The following is a 10,000-nucleotide window of genomic DNA, read 5'->3' on the forward strand; positions in this document are numbered from 1 at the left end:
GTGGATCTGGTCTAGTGCAGTTTCAGCAGGTTTATGTGGAGCCACCTAGCTCGACCAGGTAATGTAGGTGTCCTAGTTTTGCAAGTATCTTTTGAAGGCCTGTGAGCTGCGTATCTAGAGGTCTGGTTGCTCTTGTCCTAAGCACTAGCACCTCATCTCCCACAGCAAGGGTTTGCGTCATGGTGGACTTGTCAAAACTTATCTTAACCCTCTCTTGGGTTGCTGTTTCGATAGCTTGGGCAATGGCCCAGGCGGCCCGGAGGCAATTCTTGATCTCTGGAAGTTCTTTTACCTAATCTGCCTTCTGAGGGTCTGACCAAGTCTCGTAGAGGATGTTGATACGTCCTCGGGTAGAGTGGCATATTGTAGGTCAAATGGGCTGTGGTCTGAGGGCGAAGAGGGTGTAGGGGATATTCTCTTCCCAGTCTCCCCCATTCTCGTGTTGAAGCTTAGACAGTGTTGCACCCATGGTCTGGTGAAAATGCACCAATATTCCCCTGGCTTTCTAACCTGTAAAGTGTGGAATGTATGTGCTTGATCCCATGAGCCAGCATGCATTTCCTTTACTCGTTTGACATGAAGTGTCGCCCTTTGTGGCTCTGGGTAGTGGCAGGAAAACCAAAATTGCAGAAAAAACCAATAAGGGCTTTGATGGCATTTTGTGAAGTTTCACTCCTGACGGGGAATGCCTCTGCATATTGTGTGAATCAGTCCATGATTGTCAGGTAATGGGAGTTCCCAGCTTTGGGACGAGTGTACCCCTGTGGAGTGTAGAAATCTACTACCACATCCTTGAAAGGAATACCTGTCGATGAATGTCCTTTACGGGACCCTGAGGAACCTTCTCGTTGGGCTTGCCCACCATTTAACAGGTAGGGCAAGTTGCTATATATCACCTCGCATCCTTATGCAGTCCTGCCAAAGAAAATTTTTTTGCAAGTGTGGTGGCAGTGTGACCTACTCCGAAATGACCACTGAGACTGTCATGGGTAAGACACGATTTATGTCCTTATTTTGGCAGGGATTACCAGGCATTTCTGGAGGGCTTTAGTAGGAGCTGCTTAGTCTCGAGAGGCTCAGATGAGGACATTATTCTCTATCATGCATTTGACCTCAGGAGAAGTCCCCCTGAGGGTTAGGGTCTGTAAAAGTCATAATGCCTATCTCCTGAAGGTCTGGATCTTCCCGTTGTGAAGCTATGAGTTGATCACGAGTGAGTCCTGGGTTGGAGCATCTGCTCCAGTGATCAGGCACGAAGGATGGGGAGCATCTTCTGGCATTGTAAACCAAGTCACTTCTAAGCAGATTTTGGGGAAGAAGTTGGGTTGCGGAGAGGGGAGGCTGGAGAGGCGGTCATGCACCCAGGAGGTACACAAGTGGCCTGCATCTGCAGTTAGACTTGTCCAAGCAATAATGCGTGCCCGGTGGCAATGGTATCCCTGATGCCGAACCGGTGGGTTCAGGGTTGGGAGGAGTTGCCTTGGCAAACATCAAGGTGGACTGTAGGAACATCCAAGGAGTGACTGTTGAACCAGCAGATAGTCATCCGTTCGTCTCCCTTAATGTCCGCTTTGGGTGGTACTTCTTTTCCTAGGATGAGGCTCACTTTGGAGCCAGTGTCCACAATGTTAGGACTCAGGCAGGTCCCTGGCTGTTTACTGGTGCCACCCAGGTGCTGGGGAGCTCCAACTAATCAGGGGAGCCAGCAGGTCGCTTGCTGGTTTGCACTGGTTAAGCGGTTGTGTATTTCGGGCAGCTGGGAAATCTAGCTGATGTCTGACCTATGGTCTTGCACTCCCAGCAGATCTCCTTGCTGTAGTCCCCTCGAGATCGCTTCAGGCCCAGCCAGGCCTGATAATTAGCTGCCACAAGAAGAGATTCCATCTAGTGGTTGAAATTCTTTTCCTTGAAATAAACCCAGTCTGTGCATGACTGTCCAGTGTCCCTAGGGAGGTGTCGCCAAGTCTGACACCACCGTTCAGGAGTAATCTTATATGCCCAAGTGATGGCACTCCTCACAAGGTCCAGATTCCTCTGATCTTCTGCAGGAAGGGACCAAGGAGCAGTATGTCCCTTCCCTGTTATGTGTTTGTTTAGCACTAATGGAATTTCAGTGTCTGAGGGGGAAACATTCAGGAATACCCATGAGATGTGATTAAGCCATCCCTCGGGGTCTTCGTTGAGCCATGGATGGACAAGGCTGTGTATCCCCTGCAACTTAGAATGTGCATTCGGGGGAGGGGGCGTGTTTGCCCATAGCCACACTAGTTCAAGCCATTGTGGCGAGGAACAGAAGTGTCTAGAGATGCCTGTAGGTGCATGGAGTGCTAGCAATGTGGACACTTGGAGTAGCGCATCTCTCAAGATGTCTATGGAGGGATCAGGAGTGTCATGAGCGGTGGCACTCAGGAGGTAAGCAGTTGTTACCTCAACTGGCACACACACCGGTTTGCATAAGCTAGGGAATATTGCAAGATTGGGACTTGGGGAAGTAAGTGATGGTTACCTCAAACTGGCACTCATGCCAGTAAACCACGAAGCATAACTTGGACAGAGGTACGTCAGCGATGGCCACACAGGTGCGACTGGCACTGGGCGGAGTCACAGCGGTAGTGACACAGGAGAACTGGCACTCAGCCACGATCTGGATCAGCAGGGTATGTCGGCAGTTGTGACATAGGAGAACTGACACTCGGCCAAAAACGCAAATCAGCAAAGGATGTCAGCAGTGGTGACACAGGAGAACTGGCATTCGGCCACGAACTCAAATGAGCAAGGGGTGTCAGTAGTGGCGACACGGGAGTGACCTAGCACTGCTTGCCAGACACATAACAGCAGTTGTGTCAGTGGTGGTGATGCACAGAAGTGAACTGGCACTCAGCCAAACACTCAACAGCAGGAATGTCGGAGATGGTGACACAAAAGTGAACTGGCACTTAGCCAAACACTAGACAGTAAGGGTGTCACTGATGGTGACACAAAAGAGAAATGGCCCTCAGCCAAAAACTAACAGGAGGAGTGGGTCAGCAATGGTGACTCACAGAAGTGAACTGCACTTGGCCAAACACTTAGCAGCAGGGGTATCAGCACTGGTGACATGAAAGTGAACAGGCACTAAGCCATACACTAAACAGTAGGGATGCCAGCAATGGTGACACGAAAATGAACTGTCACTCAACCAAGCACTAACTGGGGGGAGAGAGTCAGCGATGGTGACTCACAGGAGTTAAATGGCACTCAGCCAAACACTTAACAGCAGAGGTGTCACCGATGGTGACACGAAAGTGAACCGGCACTTGGCCAAACGTTAACAGAAGGACTGGGTCAGTGATGGTGACTCACAGAAGTGAACTGGCACTTGGACAAACACTTAACATTGGGGGTGTCAGCGATGGTGATATGAAAGTGAACTGGCATGCAACCAAACACTTTACAGCAGCGGGGTGGGGTTATCAGCGATGGTGATATGAAAATTAACTGGTACTGCTTGCCAAACACTTAGCAGTAGCAAAAGAGTGCAAGCAATTGAGTTTGAAGGCAGAGAAACTCTTGCCAATGCAAACAATGTATGACACGATGGTGGTGAAAATCACAATACACTGTCTGAAAGATGAACTGACGAGTTACTACCTTGCTGATGTAAAATGAGTTTGTACTTGGGCTGTTATACATGTTCATATTCTCTTAATGGTAAAAAAGAGGTTGTACCTATGTGCGAGAGATGAGATCTTAAGATATTACACAAGTTTATCATAAGAGAATATTTCACAAAAGTGCTGCTTATTCCCAAAGAAAATCCTAACTGAGTCTACAAACATCAATATCTCGGAGTCTCCTCACAAAATTAATAACTGACAGCAGTTAGCGAATGTGAGAGTGAATTCCTCTAAAGGGGCTTTAACCCTTATGGACGGATTACTCCTTGAGAGTAGTAATAGCAGGTTTGGGATGGAGGACGGATTGATCCCGTAGATGAACAATATTACAAACCATCAATTTTGGAAAAATTGGGTGGCAAAGAGGTGCCAAATCTTCTATAGTCCATAAATTCACTAATGGCAACTTTTATACTGGCTAGTATCACAAGTCAGGCATCTCAGGGTCCTAGGGACTTCAGTTCTGCTTCTGACTTGAAGGGAGAATGTACTGTGTTCCTGTCTCACATGACGTCTTTCGTAAATTCGCTCATAAATATTCCAAGGTCTTGTTGTTGGTTTTTGTTCTTGTCTTTCATGATAGCATATCAGTTATAAATGTAATTTTGCACAGAAATATTATAAAGAACATGTACAAATATATATATCATAAAAGGAGCCCATAAAAACGCCAAAATATAGAGAAAAAATACTATATTTCAGAGACTACTGTCTCCCTCTTCAGGTAGATGAATGAGAAAAGTTACAGAAAAGGTGGTATGTATACCAAGAGATCCATCCACAGGTATGCCAATTTAGGTCACTCCCACTGACAATCTTCCTTTGATCCTCTTTAGTGTTGGTTGAATGAAAACTTTATCAATGACATCTGAATCCCATGTGCCCTTCAAGATGTTCATTACCTGTCTCTGTTTAATCAAGGCCAACTCCATCATCTGACTCTTGTGCCGGCAGTTGCTGCTATAAATTATATGTGACAAATTCCAGTTTATTCTGTGGTTATGTTCATTTATATGGTTGAAAATAGCTGCATTCTGTTGCCCATTAAACATTCGGAAGATTCTTGTCACAAATTCAGAGAAGCGCATATAACACTTCACAACATAAAACTTTTAAGCCTTGACGTAGATTTCCTATTCACAAAAGTACCAGTACAGGACATTCTTCAGTTTTTGAGGCAAAAATTAGCCCCCTATTCAGATAATTTCCCATTTGCGCTTGACAAAATAATAAAGTTAGTTGAATTATGTGTATCTAATAACATATTTTCATTTGTTTATACAATGATTCGGGGAATCATTCTATAAGCAAAAATTCGGGTGTAGTATGGGTAGTCCTTCAAGTCCTGTTTTAGCCAATATGTACATGGAATACTTGAAACTACAGTAATAAATGCAATAAACCCCAAAAACATGCTGTAGATGAGATATGTAAATGATATTCTAACATTTTGGGATAATAGATGGGGCAATTTTAACGAATTCCTTTCAAAATTAAACGCATTAGTGCCCAGCATAAAGTTGAATGGGAAACAGACAACAAAATTCCTTTTCTTGATGTTTTAATAATCAGAGACACAACAGAATACAAATTTACCATAAACAGAAAACCAACATTCTCACTTTCAAACATTCACTACTTTAGCTATCACGACATTCCTATCAAGATAGGCGTAGCCAGCAACCTATTTTTAAGAGCCTTACGAATTTGTTCCCCAGATTTCCTGGAAAAAGAATTTGAACTAATTCGTAAGCAGCTTTCGTGTTTAAGGTATCCTGACCGTATAATTGAGAAAGCAATTAACAAAGCAAACATAATTTTCTACCTACCCCCTCAAGACAAGACAAGAGAGACACCCAAAAATGAAATAAAAATTCCACACCTGGACAGGATTAAGACGTGACCCTTTTGCATTTACTCACCCAAACACCTTAGCCAAATCCCTGATTAACGTCCAACAAATGACATCCCCCAAGGACACAGGAGTTACAAAACTCCATGCCTGGACTGTGACCAATCTTACATCGGATTTACAGGAAAATCACTTCCCCAGAGATTAATACAACACAAACAGTCAGTTAGTTATGGACAACAGAACTCGGCCTTTTTCAACCACATAAATGAACATAACCACAGAATAAACTGGGATTTGTCACGTATAATTTATAGGAGTAACTACTGGTGCAAGAGTCAGATGATGGAATCGGCCTTGATTAAACAGAGACATGTAATGAACATCTCAATGGGCGGATGGGATTCAGATGTCATTGATAAAGTTTTCATTCAACCAACGCTTAAGATGATTAAAGGAAGATTATCAGTGGGAGTGACCTGAATTGGCTTACCTGTGGATGGATCTCTTGGTATAAATACCACCTTTTCTGTAACGTTTCTCATTCATCTACCTGAAGAGGGAGACAGTAATCTCTGAAATATAGTATTTTTCTCTCTATATTTTGGCATTTTTGTGGGCTCCTTTTATTAGATGGAATTCTGTTGTAACAGAACATTTCTACCAGTATATATATATATATATATATATATATATATATATATATATATATATATATATATATATATATATATATATATGACAAGGAAGGTCATGGAAACTCTTGACCTCTCCCTAAAACCTTTAATTGCTCTCTCTCTCTCTCTCTCTCTCTCTCTCTCTCTCTCTCTCTCTCTCTTTGACTGCTCTGAGAATGTTTCTTTCAGAGATACCAACCTTTGGAGATTAACCTTGGCCTTGGCAAGGTAGCCAGTGCCTTGTACTGGAGGGGTCCGATCCTTTGCAAAAAGGTGTTTGATAATTCATTTGTAATCTAGGATTCAAGTGGGGACTCTACCGATTTTACGTTAATGAATAAAAATTAAAAATGCTCCCAAAGGGAACTAACGAGAAACAACTCTAGGACCTTACACAGATGGGAAATACTGCTGAAGATTAACTACTTCTGGAAAGGATTACAAATCTCACGCTTGTTGTATGTGGGAACTGAACTTTACTCAACTTTCTTATTTATGAATGTAGTTTGTAATAAAACATGACAGAAACTGAGTATATGCCACAATAAGCTATAAGCCAATCATTCTCTGGACAATATATATATATATATATATATATATAGTATATATATATATATATATATTATATATATATATATAGATATATATATATATATATATCTATATATATATAGATATATATATATATAGATATATATATATATATATATATATATATATATACTATATATATCTATATATATAGATATATAGATATAATATATATATATATATATATATCTATATATATATATATATAGATATATATATATATATATATATATATATATATGATATATATCTTTATATAATTATATATATATATATATATATATATATATATATATATATATATATATATATATATATATATATATATATATATATATATATATGCGCCACCATGCACTGTATCCCGGATGCCGTCGTTAATTCAATCTTCAGCTTGAGAAACCGGCAGCCATAAATCAGAAAAAGAATAAACTTACTGAACAAAATGATAAAGTAATTAACGTTGCACGCTGTCATAGGGCATTGCAAATTCGAACATTCGAGATATCAATTCCATTAATTAACTCAACCGCATCCCGAAGGCGCGTTATGGAACATTATATGAATTGTCTTCCTGTTGTCTACGTGTCTCACCTGGACGACTGAATTTGAATACATCATAAAGTGCCTAAGATGACACCTGGCCTTAAATAGAATGGCTACACCTGTCTCTGTGGCAGCTGTGAGCCAGGCAGCGGTTATTCAAATAGATTTATGTCTGTGATGGATATGCTTATCATACTGAGAGCATAAATGGTCGGGGCTGAAATTAATCACGTTGTTCATCGCTTTCATTTACTGTAACTCACAGACACAGTAATTAATTTTTTAAAAAAGTAAAACTTGTTTCTTTTTTACTTTTCTTCTTTTTATTTATTTATTTATTTTGTGGTTTCCATTTGTTTTATTTATATATCTCTCGTTATTACTAAGTCTATTTTTATCTCTCGAAACGAAGAGGCCTCCGCAAACATTATCATTGATAGTCGTAAGACATGATTTAGATTCCGCAATTGCCAGTTCTCCGGAGTCCAAACAGCTTCAAAGACACTGAAGTCGTAAAAAAAAATTAAAAATTAAGGAAACAGATTCAGTACCAGCCTGTGGGTAATACTGCTGCTTTTGTGCAATTGACTTAACTTTTTACTTCACCATTACTGTTACATTTTCTGCCAACGTCCTAATAGCTTAAAAGTCATTGTAATATGAGCACGCTCTCTTTCTTCGTTATTGGCATTCTATGTCTGCGACAAACGAGTTGAATGGTTTCATTATCATGCCCGGCAACTTAGAATACCCGCTTTAGGGACAAACCGTTAGAGCCGATGGCACCTCTTGAGCCAGGCTCTGGCGAAATTCCATAGCCGTCTTTCTTCTTCGACAATCGATGTTCTGTTGTTTCAAAGGCCATGCTTGACAAATTCTACCTTAATCGTGGGTCAGCTAGTTCCATATACACAGCACATTTGCCAGCATTCACTTCCCCGGTCACTGTTGCGCTGACTGTCATCACTTTCTTGCAAGCAACCAGTTACAGTATGACATCAACCGCTTTCCTCGTCACGACAGTATCGATTAAAATTTCAGTTGGAGTTTTGGATCGGTGCATATAGACCGACAGCATCCTCCAAGATTCGGCTCCACTGTTACTTTCATTTGGCAGGTGATGCCTTCTTAAGCCCATGAAGCCCAAGGCCCTGAAAACTGGAGGGCACGAACGTACTGACAAACACTGGAAGGAGCCAGCCTTCCACGAAATTTTCTGTATAAATTTGTAGATATTTGAAAATGGTATTTTTCATTTTCAGATTTATGACAATAAATAAATAAATACATAAATAAATAATTAAATAAATAAGTAAATATCCAATGACGAGGAAAATACATTGAGCAATATATGTAACCAGTATCTCAATACTTCCATTTCCGTATGTATGGACATCAGCATGGTAAAACCGTTAAAAAAATAAACATGGAAAAGTTGAACGCATCCCATTTCGTGAATATGTTTTTTATTGTTCGCTAAGCTTCTTTTTCATTATATCGCGGTGAGGTCGATCCGGTATAAATGATACCCGTTGAGTTTGCATGACAGAGGATCTCCAGCGCCGATTCAAATAGTCAACAAAACGAGATACAAAAGAAGTCGAACTCTTTGAAAGCAGGATCAAAACGCAGCCGTGTCTAGTGACAGGTACACACCACAACACACCCACCCCCTCAAAAAAGGAAGGGCGGACGTTTAATCAAAACGGATTATTTTCCATCCGATTCTTTTCTGTTTTTGTTGCTCCAAATCCAGAAAACGAATCGGCCCCGGTAGGGGTAATGAATGTTTGGGAGTGTGTGCGGGGGCGAGGGGGTAGGGAACTGGGTTTAAAGTAAATTCGATATTTCATTTAATGTGTGTTAAGTGTCACTTTCTGATAGATTGAATTTATTTAGACACAGGCAAATGGGCTATACAAATATTCACACAAGTGCACACACACAAATATATATATATATATATATATATATATATATATATATATATATATATATATATATATAATAATCATCTTCTTCTTTCGACCTTATTGATACCACCGTACAGTAGGGTCGGTCGCTCGAGGCAACTTTCTCCATCTATTTCGATTCCTAGCATCTTCTTCCCCCATATCCCTCCTCATCACACCCAGCCATCTGATCCGCTGAGGGCCAACACTCCTCCCCCACATCACTGGTATGTTCTTAGCTCTCTGCTTGGTTCCACCTAATGAGACCTTCTAGCATAATAAAGTTTTTTTTTTTTTTTTTTTTTTTTAATATCACGTGGCAACAGGAGGCTGATCCTCTCTCAGATTCATTCAAGAAAGGTGGTATTTTTTCAACACTGAGCAACAAGGGACCTAACAGTAACCCTTTGGCATCTGGGTATACAACGCTTCTTTTTTTTCTGTTTACAAAATGCGTATACCAAGTATCGTTGAAACCACTAACAATTTATAAAAAAGAAAAAATCTCAATTAACCCATGCTTAGGGCTCCAAGAGGCTACTGACGTCACTGGGCGTCACGGATATTGTGAGATGCGGAAAGTAAAGTCAATAAATAACCTATTTTGGTGCTCTTTAGAAAGGCGAAAGATCTTATTTTTACACTTCGAAGGTTCACTTTCCCGTGGCCATATACTCTGTATATATATATACGACACACACACACACACACACACACACACACACA

The sequence above is a fragment of the Macrobrachium nipponense genome, chromosome 18 (assembly GCF_015104395.2).
Source record: "Macrobrachium nipponense isolate FS-2020 chromosome 18, ASM1510439v2, whole genome shotgun sequence".
NCBI lineage: Eukaryota > Metazoa > Arthropoda > Malacostraca > Decapoda > Palaemonidae > Macrobrachium > Macrobrachium nipponense.